The following is an 8,386-nucleotide window of genomic DNA, read 5'->3' as shown; positions in this document are numbered from 1 at the left end:
TTGTCCTGACGCTAACCCTACTTGTCCTGACGCTAACCCTAGTTGTCCTGACGCTAACTCTAGTTGTCCTGACGCTAACCCTACTTGTCCTGACGCTAACCCTACTTGTCCTGACGCTATCCCTAGTTGTCCTGACGCTAACCATAGTTGTCCTGACGCTAACCCTAGTTGTCCTGATGCTAACCCTAGCTGTCCTGTCGCTAACACTAATTGTCCTGACGCTAACCCTAGTTGTCCTGACGCTAAACCTAGTTGTCCTGACGCTAAACCTACTTGTCCTGACGCTAACCCTAGTTGTCCTGACGCTAACCCTACTTGTCCTGACGCTAACCCTACTTGTCCTGACGCTAACCCTACTTGTCCTGACGCTAACCCTAGTTGTCCTGACGCTAACCATAGTTGTCCTGACGCTAACACTAATTGTCCTGACGCTAACCCTAGTTGTCCTGACGCTAACCCTAGTTGTCCTGACGCTAACCCTACTTGTCCTGACGCTAACCCTACTTGTCCTGACGCTAACCCTAGTTGTCCTGTCGCTAACCCTAGTTGTCCTGACGCTAACCCTAGTTGTCCTGACGCTAACCCTAGTTGTCCTGACGCTAACCCTAGTCGTCCTGACGCTAACCCTAGTCGTCCTGACGCTAACCCTAGTTGTCCTGATGCTAACCCTAGTTGTCCTGATGCTAACCCTAGTTGTCCTGACGCTAACCCTACTTGTCCTGACGCTAACCCTACTTGTCCTGACGCTAACCCTACTTGTCCTGACGCTAACCCTACTTGTCCTGACGCTAACCCTACTTGTCCTGACGGTAACTCTAGTTCTCCTGACGCTAACCCTAGTTGTCCTGACGCTAACCCTAGTTGAAATGACGCTAACCCTAGTTGTCCTGATGCTAACCCTAGTTGTCCTGATGCTAACCCTAGTTGTCCTAACGCTAACCCTAGTTGTCCTGACGCTAACCCTAGTTGTCCTGACGCTAACCCTAGTTGTCCTGATGCTAACACCAGTTGTCCTGACGCTAACCCTACTTGTCCTGACGCTAACCCTACTTGTCCTGACGCTAACCCTACTTATCCTGACGCTAACCCTAGTTGTCCTGACGCTAACCCTACTTGTCCTGACGCTAACCCTACTTGTCCTGACGCTAACCCTAGTTGTCCTGACGCTAACGCTAGTTGTCCTGACGCTAACCCTAGTTGTCCTGACGCTAACCCTAGATGTCCTGACGCTAACCCTACTTGTCCTGACGCTAACCCTGGTTGTCCTGACGCTAACCCTAGTTGTCCTGACGCTAACCCTAGTTGTCCTGACGCTAACCCTACTTGTCCTGACGCTAACCCTAGTTGTCCTGACGCTAACCCTACTTGTCCTGACGCTAACCCTACTTGTCCTGACGCTAACCCTAGTTGTCCTGACGCTAACCCTACTTGTCCTGACGCTAACCCTACTTGTCCTGACGCTAACCATAGTTGTCCTGACGCTAACGCTAGTTGTCCTGACGCTAACCCTAGTTGTCCTGACGCTAACCCTAGTTGTCCTGACGCTAACCCTAGATGTCCTGACGCTAACCCTACTTGTCCTGACGCTAACCCTGGTTGTCCTGACGCTAACCCTAGTTGTCCTGACGCTAACCCAAGTTGTCCTGACGCTAACCCTAGTTGTCCTGACGCTAACCCTAGTTGTCCTGATGCTAACCCTACTTGTCCTGACTCTAACCCTAGTTGTCCTGACGCTAACCCTAGTTGTCCTGACGCTAACCCTACTTGTCCTGACGCTAACCCTGGTTGTCCTGACGCTAACCCTAGTTGTCCTGACGCTAACCCTACTTGTCCTGACGCTAACCCTACTTGTCCTGACGCTAACCCTACTTGTCCTGACGCTAACCCTAGTTGTCCTGACGCTAACCATAGTTGTCCTGACGCTAACCCTAGTTGTCCTGACGCTAACAGTAGTTGTCCTGACGCTAACCCTAGTTGTCCTGATGCTAACACTAATTGTCCTGACGCTAACCCTAGTTGTCCTGACGCTAACCCTACTTGTCCTGACGCTAACCCTACTTGTCCTGACGCTAACCCTACTTGTCCTGACGCTAACCCTAGTTGTCCTGACGCTAACCCTAGTTGTCCTGATGCTAACCCTAGTTGTCCTGATGCTAACACTAGTTGTCCTGACGCTAACCGTAGTTGTCCTGACGCTAACCCTACTTGTCCTGACGCTAACCCTAGTCGTCCTGACGCTATCCCTAGTCGTCCTGACGCTAACCCTAGTCGTCCTGACGCTAACCCTAGTTGTCCTCACGCTAACCCTAGTTGTCCTGACGCTAACCCTACTTGTCCTGACGCTAACCCTACTTGTCCTGACGCTAACCCTAGTTGTCCTGACGCTAACCCTACTTGTCCTGACGCTAACTCTAGTTCTCCTGACGCTAACCCTACTTGTCCTGACGCTAACCCTAGTTGTCCTGACGCTAACTCTAGTTGTCCTGACGCTAACCCTACTTGTCCTGACGCTAACCCTACTTGTCCTGACGCTATCCCTAGTTGTCCTGACGCTAACCATAGTTGTCCTGACGCTAACCCTAGTTGTCCTGACGCTAACCCTAGCTGTCCTGTCGCTAACACTAATTGTCCTGACGCTAACCCTAGTTGTCCTGACGCTAACCCTAGTTGTCCTGACGCTAAACCTACTTGTCCTGACGCTAACCCTAGTTGTCCTGACGCTAACCCTAGTTGTCCTGACACTAACCCTAGTTGTCCTGACACTAACCCTAGTTGTCCTGACGCTAACCCTACTTGTCCTGACGCTAACCCTACTTGTCCTGACGCTAACCCTAGTTGTCCTGACGCTAACCATAGTTGTCCTGACGCTAACACTAATTGTCCTGACGCTAACCCTAGTTGTCCTGACGCTAACCCTAGTTGTCCTGACGCTAACCCTACTTGTCCTGAGGCTAACCCTACTTGTCCTGACGCTAACCCTAGTTGTCCTGACGCTAACCCTAGTTGTCCTGTCGCTAACCCTAGTTGTCCTGACGCTAACCCTAGTTGTCCTGACGCTAACCCTAGTTGTCCTGACGCTAACCCTAGTCGTCCTGACGCTAACCCTAGTCGTCCTGACGCTAACCCTAGTCGTCCTGACGCTAACCCTAGTTGTCCTCACGCTAACCCTAGTTGTCCTGACGCTAACCCTACTTGTCCTGACGCTAACCCTACTTGTCCTGACGCTAACCCTAGTTGTCCTGACGCTAACCCTACTTGTCCTGACGCTAACTCTAGTTCTCCTGACGCTAACCCTACTTGTCCTGACGCTAACCCTAGTTGTCCTGACGCTAACTCTAGTTGTCCTGACGCTAACCCTACTTGTCCTGACGCTAACCCTACTTGTCCTGACGCTATCCCTAGTTGTCCTGACGCTAACCATAGTTGTCCTGACGCTAACCCTAGTTGTCCTGACGCTAACCCTAGCTGTCCTGTCGCTAACACTAATTGTCCTGACGCTAACCCTAGTTGTCCTGACGCTAACCCTAGTTGTCCTGACGCTAAACCTACTTGTCCTGACGCTAACCCTAGTTGTCCTGACGCTAACCCTAGTTGTCCTGACACTAACCCTAGTTGTCCTGACGCTAACCCTAGTTGTCCTGACGCTAACCCTACTTGTCCTGACGCTAACCCTACTTGTCCTGACGCTAACCCTACTTGTCCTGACGCTAACCCTAGTTGTCCTGACGCTAACCATAGTTGTCCTGACGCTAACACTAATTGTCCTGACGCTAACCCTAGTTGTCCTGACGCTAACCCTAGTTGTCCTGACGCTAACCCTACTTGTCCTGACGCTAACCCTACTTGTCCTGACGCTAACCCTAGTTGTCCTGACGCTAACCCTAGTTGTCCTGTCGCTAACCCTAGTTGTCCTGACGCTAACCCTAGTTGTCCTGACGCTAACCCTAGTTGTCCTGACGCTAACCCTAGTCGTCCTGACGCTAACCCTAGTCGTCCTGACGCTAACCCTAGTCGTCCTGACGCTAACCCTAGTTGTCCTGAGGCTAACCCTATTGTCCTGACGCTAACCCTACTTGTCCTGACGCTAACCCTACTTGTCCTGACGCTAACCCTACTTGTCCTGACGCTAACCCTAGTTGTCCTGACGCTAACCCTAGTTGTCCTGACGCTAACCCTACTTGTCCTGACGCTAACCCTAGTTGTCCTGACGCTAACCCTAGTTGTCCTGATGCTAACCCTAGTTGTCCTGACGCTAACCCTACTTGTCCTGACGCTAACCCTACTTGTCCTGACGCTAACCCTAGTTGTCCTGACGCTAACCATAGTTGTCCTGACGCTAACCCTAGTTGTCCTGACGCTAACCCTAGTTATCCTGACGCTAACACTAATTGTCCTGACGCTAACCCTAGTTGTCCTGACGCTAACCCTAGTTGTCCTGACGCTAACCCTACTTGTCCTGACGCTAACCCTACTTGTCCTGATGCTAACCCTAGTTGTCCTGACGCTTACCCTAGTTGTCCTGATGCTAACCCTAGTTGTCCTGACGCTAACACTAGTTGTCCTGACGCTAACCCTAGTTGTCCTGATGCTAACCCTAGTGGTCCTGACGCTAACCCTAGTCGTCCTGATGCTATCCCTAGTCGTCCTGACGCTATCCCTAGTCGTCCTGACGCTAACCCTAGTCGTCCTGACGCTAACCCTAGTTGTCCTGACGCTAACCCTACTTGTCCTGACGCTAACCCTACTTGTCCTGACGCTAACCCTACTTGTCCTGACGCTAACCCTACTTGTCCTAACGCTAACCCTAGTTGTCCTGACGCTAACTCTAGCTGTCCTGACGCTAACCCTACTTGTCCTGACGCTAACCCTAGTTGTCCTGACGCTAACTCTAGTTGTCCTGACGCTAACCCTACTTGTCCTGACGCTAACCCTACTTGTCCTGACGCTATCCCTAATTGTCCTGACGCTAACCATAGTTGTCCTGACGCTAACCCTAGTTGTCCTGACGCTAACCCTAGCTGTCCTGTCGCTAACACTAATTGTCCTGACGCTAACCCTAGTTGTCCTGACGCTAACCCTAGTTGTCCTGACGCTAAACCTACTTGTCCTGACGCTAACCCTAGTTGTCCTGACGCTAACCCTAGTTGTCCTGACGCTAACCCTAGTTGTCCTGACGCTAACCCTACTTGTCCTGACGCTAACCCTACTTGTCCTGACGCTAACCCTAGTTGTCCTGACGCTAACCATAGTTGTCCTGACGCTAACACTAATTGTCCTGACGCTAACCCTAGTTGTCCTGACGCTAACCCTAGTTGTCCTGACGCTAACCCTACTTGTCCTGACGCTAACCCTACTTGTCCTGACGCTAACCCTAGTTGTCCTGACGCTAACCCTAGTTGTCCTGTCGCTAACCCTAGTTGTCCTGACGCTAACCCTAGTTGTCCTGACGCTAACCCTAGTCGTCCTGACGCTAACCCTAGTCGTCCTGACGCTAACCCTAGTTGTCCTGAAGCTAACCCTAGTTGTCCTGATGCTAACCCTACTTGTCCTGACGCTAACCCTACTTGTCCTGACGCTAACCCTACTTGTCCTGACGCCAACCCTAGTTGTCCTGACGCTAACTCTAGTTCTCCTGACGCTAACCCTAGTTGTCCTGACGCTAACCCTAGTTGTCCTGACGCTAACCCTAGTTGTCCTGACGCTAACCCTAGTTGTCCTGACGCTAACCCTAGTTGAAATGACGCTAACCCTAGTTGTCCTGACGCTAACCCTAGTTGTCCTGACGCTAACCCTAGTTGTCCTGACGCTAACCCTAGTTGTCCTAACGCTAACCCTAGTTGTCCTGACGCTAACCCTAGTTGTCCTGACGCTAACCCTAGTTTTCCTGACGCTAACCCTACTTGTCCTGACGCTAACCCTAGTTGTCCTGACGCTAACCCTAGTTGTCCTGACGTTAACCCTACATGTCCTGACGCTAACCCTAATTGTCCTGACGCTAACCCTAGTTGTCCTGACGCTAACCCTACTTGTCCAGACGCTAAACCTAGTTGTCCTGACGCTAACCCTAGTTGTCCTGACGCTAACCCTACTTGTCCTGATGCTAACCCTAGTTGTCCTGACGCTAAACCTAGTTGTCCTGACGCTAACCCTACTTGTCCTGACGCTAACCCTAGTTGTCCTGACGCTAACCCTAGTTGTCCTGACGCTAACCCTAGTTGTCCTGATGCTAACCCTAGTTGTCCTGACGCTAACTCTACTTGTCCTGACGCTATCCCTAGTTTTCCTGACGCTAACCCTAGTTGTCCTGACGCTAACCCTACTTGTCCTGACGCTAACCCTAGTTGTCCTGACGCTAACCCTACTTGTCCTGACGCTAACCCTAGTTGTCCTGACGCTAACCCTAGTTGTCCTGACGCTAACCCTACTTGTCCTGACGCTAACCCTAGTTGTCCTGACGCTAACCCTACTTGTCCTGACGCTAACCCTAGTTGTCCTGACACTAACCCTAGTTGTCCTGACGCTAACCCTACTTGTCCTGACGCTAACCCTAGTTGCCCTGACGCTAACCCTAGTTGTCCTGACGCTAACCCTAGTTGTCCTGACGCTAACCCTAGTTGTCCTGACGCTAACTCTACTTGTCCTGACGCTAACCCTAGTTTTCCTGACGCTAACCCTAGTTGTCCTGACGCTAACCATAGTTGTCCTGACGCTAATCCTAGTTGTCCTCACGCTAACTCTAGTTGTCCTGACGCTAACCCTACTTGTCCTGACGCTAACCCTAGTTGTCCTGACGCTAACCCTAGTTGTCCTGACGCTAACCCTAGTTGTCCTAACGCTAACCCTAGTTGTCCTGACGCTAACCCTAGTTGTCCTGACGCTAACCCTAGTTGTCCTGACGCTAACCCTAGTTGTCCTGACGTTAACCCTACATGTCCTGACGCTAACCCTAGTTGTCCTGACGCTAACCCTAGTTGTCCTGACGCTAACCCTAGTTGTCCTGACGCTAACTCTACTTGTCCTGACGCTAACCCTAGTTTTCCTGACGCTAACCCTAGTTGTCCTGACGCTAACCATAGTTGTCCTGACGCTAATCCTAGTTGTCCTCACGCTAACTCTAGTTGTCCTGACGCTAACCCTACTTGTCCTGACGCTAACCCTAGTTGTCCTGACGCTAACCCTAGTTGTCCTGACGCTAACCCTACTTGTCCTGATGCTAACCCTAGTTGTCCTGACGCTTACCCTAGTTGTCCTGATGCTAACCCTAGTTGTCCTGACGCTAACACTAGTTGTCCTGACGCTAACCCTAGTTGTCCTGACGCTAACCCTAGTGGTCCTGACGCTAACCCTAGTCGTCCTGATGCTATCCCTAGTCGTCCTGACGCTATCCCTAGTCGTCCTGACGCTAACCCTAGTCGTCCTGACGCTAACCCTAGTTGTCCTGACGCTAACCCTACTTGTCCTGACGCTAACCCTACTTGTCCTGACGCTAACCCTACTTGTCCTGACGCTAACCCTAGTTGTCCTGACGCTAACTCTAGCTGTCCTGACGCTAACCCTACTTGTCCTGACGCTAACCCTAGTTGTCCTGACGCTAACTCTAGTTGTCCTGACGCTAACCCTAGCTGTCCTGTCGCTAACACTAATTGTCCTGACGCTAACCCTAGTTGTCCTGACGCTAACCCTAGTTGTCCTGACGCTAAACCTACTTGTCCTGACGCTAACCCTAGTTGTCCTGACGCTAACCCTAGTTGTCCTGACGCTAACCCTAGTTGTCCTGACGCTAACCCTACTTGTCCTGACGCTAACCCTACTTGTCCTGACGCTAACCCTAGTTGTCCTGACGCTAACCATAGTTGTCCTGACGCTAACACTAATTGTCCTGACGCTAACCCTAGTTGTCCTGACGCTAACCCTAGTTGTCCTGACGCTAACCCTACTTGTCCTGACGCTAACCCTACTTGTCCTGACGCTAACCCTAGTTGTCCTGACGCTAACCCTAGTTGTCCTGTCGCTAACCCTAGTTGTCCTGACGCTAACCCTAGTTGTCCTGACGCTAACCCTAGTCGTCCTGACGCTAACCCTAGTCGTCCTGACGCTAACCCTAGTTGTCCTGAAGCTAACCCTAGTTGTCCTGATGCTAACCCTACTTGTCCTGACGCTAACCCTACTTGTCCTGACGCTAACCCTACTTGTCCTGACGCCAACCCTAGTTGTCCTGACGCTAACTCTAGTTCTCCTGACGCTAACCCTAGTTGTCCTGACGCTAACCCTAGTTGTCCTGACGCTAACCCTAGTTGTCCTGACGCTAACCCTAATTGTCCTGACGCTAACCCTAGTTGAAATGACGCTAACCCTAGTTGTCCTGACGCTAACCCTAGTTGTCCTG

Source organism: Phyllobates terribilis, unplaced genomic scaffold (assembly GCF_046119375.1).
Source record: "Phyllobates terribilis strain yellow unplaced genomic scaffold, ASM4611937v1 Scaffold_31__1_contigs__length_13893835, whole genome shotgun sequence".
Lineage (NCBI taxonomy): Eukaryota > Metazoa > Chordata > Amphibia > Anura > Dendrobatidae > Phyllobates > Phyllobates terribilis.
Note: the sequence above shows the minus strand (reverse complement) of the source record.